The following is a 5,715-nucleotide window of genomic DNA, read 5'->3' as shown; positions in this document are numbered from 1 at the left end:
CAGGCAATATGAGCACACACACATGATAAAAACCATGGTCCATATATAAAAAGAAAATAACATTATAAAATAAATATATTTAGTGATTTTTTTAAAGCATACTGCCATATGCGGATAGCATCACAAACTTACTAAAATACAAAATTATCCATAACATTGAGGATAATAAAATATTTTAAATAAATAAATAAATAAAAATTTAAAAAGTATTTCAGGTTTGTGAAAAGTTTTTAAAATAAAAAATTATCCATAAAATTTCGAATATTAGATTTTTTCATTAATAATTTTTAATTAAATAAATAATAAAAAATAGTGGAGATCCTTTAAATATAAATTTTTTAAATTTAATATACATATAGCGGCTAATGCATGGATTTTGTCTCTATAAAAACTATTGGTAAAAAAATAATAAGTAAATTTGTTTCTATCATAGCTAATTGAAAATTTTGCCACTAAAAACACATTTATAACAGCTAATATAAAAAATACGCCGCTATTGAGATTTATAACGACAATTTTATCAATTTGCCACTAAATTAAGTCACAATAGGTCAACTTGGTTGTAGTGACAATAAAAACTGACTCTTTTTATGACTTGTTGTCATGGTCTTTTATGGGAGCATGAGTGCCTGTGTGACTATCTGTGTGGAGCAACACAGTCATATACAAGTTTTGTGGATGCTCATATGGGGTCACACGGCCTGGAACATGGTTTTGTGGTGCGGTGTTTGGCGTGCTGTCTTGCTAAAATCTTGGACTCCTTTTATGGAAAATGTACACTGGTTGGTACATTGCCTTGTAACCATCCCTGTGCCCTTCTAGCTATGGAAAAATACTCTGAAACTCCCATGTAAATCTCTTGAGCATGTGTAAATGCCCTTGTGGCTTTTAGAAAGGCTCCAAAAGTGCTCTATACCTCCATCTTTGCTTTCTTTCTTGTAAAATGATCTACACACAACCTACCTCTACTAAAGAATGACATATAGACAAGCTTGGTCTATGGTTTACAAGAGGGTACAAAAGCAAACTTCTAAAATCTAGGAGATGTATGTTTCACACCAGTTATCACAAACCATTGCTCTAGAAAATAATCATTTCAAAAAATAAAATCAAACAACATGAGTGTGAGAACTAGACCCATGCCACCCCCTTGTTCATTACTTGAAGTTTATAATACAAGAGACTTATTAATTACTTAACTATCAAAGAATTTGTATCTAAATAGTAGTAATTGCACACATCCTCTCGAGGTAACCATTTCCTGAGTAGCCACTCAAGGGGCTTTAACGCTTTACAAGTGGTAGCTCTTTCTACAATCTTTTCTCAAGGAGGTAGCTTTCACACATCCTATGAGATAACTCTTTCTCTCATAAAGCATACATAGTACCTAACTTTATGAGAATAACTACATATTGCATATTTGGTATCTCTTTTTGCCTCCGTATGCACAATTTTTTTTCAAAAACTCAGCATACAACTAGACCTCTTTTAAACTAAAATTTGATTATACAAAGGTCGTAATGAGTGGGTGAAGTGCATCATGAAACAATCAGACAAAACTTTTGAAAAATTGATAAATACTAGAGTGAGAATGACACCTAGTGTTCGAAGCCGTCTTAAGACAAAAAATTTTAACCGTTAACTCTAGAGTGTGAACCATTTGATAAGTGCTTGTGTATTAGCAATACGAAGTATTCTTTTCTTACATTGAGCACTAGTTTTCTCAAATTTTATCGCTTATCCATGTGTATTTGTGTTCTCTTGTGCATGAAGGGTTGTGGAGACAAGTACGGAAGAAAGGAACCAAAAGTAGATCGTTGATGCATTTTTTTGATGAAATCTTGAAGTGAACAAATGTGAAGAGACAAGTTATGCTCGAAAGACATGTGAGTCTGTGCCAAAACTCCATTGTGCTCGAGCGAATATATAATTTGGAGGGGCACAAAGGCAGTCACACTCATGTGTTCCGACTTGTGTAATGCTAGCAAGATCTTCATCAATGTGATTTTATTGAAGACGCAACGTGATCTACAACATAAATGGGTGCTCATTCATATGGCCTAGATGAAAATTGTGGATTTGGGAGCATTTTGGTGAAGTATTGTAGCACTTCACCATAGAAATCACTGTAGCATTTACTGTTCACATCTTGCAGAAATTCAATTCCTAGAGATTCACACTGGCGTGTGGATGCCCGATTCCAGACCTATTTAAGCTGCGACTTGGAATCTTTTTCTCATCTTTCTTCCAACTCTGGAGGCGAATGCGACTAGGGTTTGGAGAGGCTTTGGCTAGGTTTTTGTAGTGGTTCTACGGCCTTCAATATCATGTTCCTTCGGAAGATAGTTATTGGGGTGAGCTTTCGTCAGTGTCGATTTGGCGAGGTGTGCCCTAGGCTTGATGAGAGACCCTTTGGAGAAGATGAGGCTACTCCACAAGACCATCGATACGGACTACAAGGAGGTTTTACTTATGGATTGCATACTTTTATATTTGATTTCATTATTGATTGTATCTTGCTCCATGGAGATCTAAACCCCTAGTGGGTAGTTGGACCCACTCACCAGGGTACTTTTATTACTTCGACAACCCGTGCACTTGCAGTACACACACACAAGGGGTGTGTCAAAGTTTTTGGTGTTGTTGCCGGGAGTAAATGTTTTGGAAGCATTTTGCACTTTGCTATTTTAGCTATTCATCACTTGTTCTATTTCACACTTTCTTATTCTTCCATCGTTTTGATTTGTTTATCCTTCTTTGGGTGCAGCTCCATGTTATGACCCGAGGAAACCCTTCGACATTGGTTGAAGGTGATCCAGACATTGGAAGAAGAATTCATAGTAGGGGAAAAGAACCTGTGCAAGAACAGTCAATTCAAGCTGAGATAGAAGGTGAAGGGTCAGATAATATGGCAGAACAGAATGAGAAGCAGAGGACACTCCCAGATTATGCAAGACCCACAATTCTTGGCACAGAGTCTAGTATTGTGCGGCCACCAATCACATCTTAGAATTTTGAGCTCAAGCCAGGCTTCATTTAGATGATACAGTAGTCAACATAGTTTAATGGTTTGGCTGATGAGGATCCGGACAACCATATCTAGAATTTCTTGGACGTGTACTACATGCTCAAGATTATTAGAGTTATGGATGATACCATCAGGTTGAGAGCAAAGCAGTGGCTCTATTCATTACCTAGAGTGTCGATCATTACTTGGGAGGAGGTGGTAGAAGCTTTTCTTGCCCGATAATTTCCTCCCATAAAATCTTTGAAGCTTTGTAATGAATATCCTCTTTTGTGCAAATGGAATTAGAGTCTTTTTTTGAGACATGGGACAGGTTGAAGGATCTCCTGCGGAAATGTCCTCAGCATGGGTTCCCTGAGTGAATTATTATTCAAACTTTCTACAATGGTTTGAACTCAAGCACAAAGTAGTTGCTTGATGCAGTAGTAGGAGTTACCTTAGGAAGTAAGAACCCGTAAAGAAGCCCGACATCATCATTTAAAGAGATGACAATGAATAGTTATTAGTGGAATACATGAGACAGAAAAAAAGTAGGCAGACTTCATGAGATTGATGCAGTCACATCATTGGCGGCCCAGGTTGAGTCATTGAGCAGGAAGTTAGACACTCTAACTTCACCTAAATTTTCAACCTTGATGAGTTGCACTAAGTGTGGGGGAGTACATGCATCATCTGATTGCCCGATTGCTATTGGCGGTACATCTTGAGTGGAACAGGTGGATTTTGTAGGTAATGCAATGAGAGGTTAAGGAAATCCAATAGCAATACCTATAATCCGGTGTGGGATGAGCCACCTAAACCTTTCTTGCTGTAATCAAGGGCAATAGAAGACTATAGCACCACCAGGTTTCCAACAACAATAACAATCCCCGAACATGGAGAATCGAGTTTAAGGGTTGGAGAACCGGATGACTGACTTAGAGAAGGCTGTGACCAAGTTCATTCAATCATCGGATACAAGATTTCAATCGGTTGAAGCCACACTTTGCAACCACACCACATCATTGCAAAACTTGGAGAACCAAGTGGGCCAAATTTTGAAGTTACTTTCGGAAAGACCTCAAGGGAGTTTACCTAGCAATACGAAGACCAAATCCAAGAAATCTTGTGAAAGCAATCACTTTGAGAAGTGGTTGTGAAGTTGAGAGTATGCTCCCTAGTGAGAAGACCAATGTTGAGTCACCCAAGGTCATGGAGGGTGAGGAGAGAGCCAAAGAGAAGGAGATGGCACCCCCACCTTACAAGCCAAGAATCCCGTATCCTTCAAAGATTGAAAAATGACCAAAATGATGAGCAATACAAGAAGTTCTTGGGTCTATTGAAGCAGTTGCATATCAACATCCCATTTGTAGAGGTGTTGTCTCAAATGCCTTGCTATGCAAAGTATCTCAAGGACCTCTTGACCAAATAAGAAGAAGTTGGAGGAGAGTGCATCTGCGATCTTTAGATGCTTCATGTTTGGTAGTATTACAAAATAATATACCGAACAAGAAGAAGGACCCCGGAAGATTTATCATTCCATGCAACATTGGTAACTTGGGTGAAGAAAAGGCATTGAAGGATTTAGGGGCTAGCATCAACGTCATGTCTTACATATTCTTTCAGAAGCTAGGCTTGGGAGAGCCTAGGCCCACTCGGATGACACTTCAATTGGCCGATCGAACAGTTAGACATCCGAGGAGACAAGTACATATTTCTTATGGACTTTGTAGTGTTGGATGTTGATGAGGATGTTGAGGTTCCATTGATACTTGGGAGGTCATTCTTGCGCACTTCCAAAGCTCTTATTAACATGGACAGTGAGGAGTTGACATTAAGAGTTGGTGATGACAAGTTAACATACCGCCTCACCGAAGCCATGTGACATTCTCTTGAATTTGATGATACTTTATATTTTCTTCACACTACTGATGAGTTAGTTGATGAATACGTGCAGGAAATGATGTGTCCGAAACCATTCAAGGGCTTGCTAGATCAAGAAGTGGAGAATTAGGAAGTCTTGTCACTTGGTTTAGAGGACAAGGTGCAACCTACCCAGGGAATCATGAAGAAGATGGTCCAAAAGATGAAAAGAGCAAGGAGAAGTCACAAGAAGCGTCCCAAGGCTAATGGGGTTATGCATGCACGGAGTAAGGGTGATGGACCCTTGTGTTGTAACAAGCTTGATAACTCTCCCTCTACCTTGAAACAGTTATGTGCATCATGCTTTCAAGTTGTAGGCAGAGGGAAACCTTCATCTATGAGCCTCGGTGATGTAAGGTCAAGTACGTCAAGCTTAGTGATTTTAAACAGGCGCTTCTTGGGAGGCAACTTAAATCTTTTACTATTTTTCTAGGTATTAGTTTAGTACTTGCATGAATAAGAGCTTTAGTGTTTGGTGTTTTGATTTTTACATGTTATTGCTATATTTTTCTATCGTGGATTGTTGGTGTTTTAGTATGCTTGATTGTGATTGGTGAAGTTTCTTTGTAGTTTGAGCATACTTTCCATGTTTCTCTTGTCACTTTTTCATAGTATAGGAAGACTCTACATGTGTATAAGTTGCGGAAATTTTTTCTAGAGAGTCGTTAATTTTTCCTAAGTCATTTAGAGAAGACACACAGCTGTGTGGAATTTTCCAAACGGGCGTGTGTTTCCGTTCAGAGCTTATCCTGAGAAGACATAGGGGCATGTGAATGCCCCTGTGAATG

General features: G+C 38.5%; 1 non-coding gene across 1 annotated transcript; it reads right to left on the bottom strand.

The window, feature by feature from the left end:
- Positions 1–3,271: 3,271 nt before the first annotated feature.
- On the bottom strand, positions 3,272–3,377 carry LOC120268389. Its single transcript, XR_005538931.1, has one exon. It is a non-coding gene; the product is annotated as a small nucleolar RNA R71 (small nucleolar RNA).
- Positions 3,378–5,715: the final 2,338 nt, after the last annotated feature.

This window comes from Dioscorea cayenensis, chromosome 1 (genome assembly GCF_009730915.1).
Source record: "Dioscorea cayenensis subsp. rotundata cultivar TDr96_F1 chromosome 1, TDr96_F1_v2_PseudoChromosome.rev07_lg8_w22 25.fasta, whole genome shotgun sequence".
Lineage (NCBI taxonomy): Eukaryota > Viridiplantae > Streptophyta > Magnoliopsida > Dioscoreales > Dioscoreaceae > Dioscorea > Dioscorea cayenensis.
Note: the sequence above shows the minus strand (reverse complement) of the source record. Positions and strands in the feature narration are given on the sequence as shown.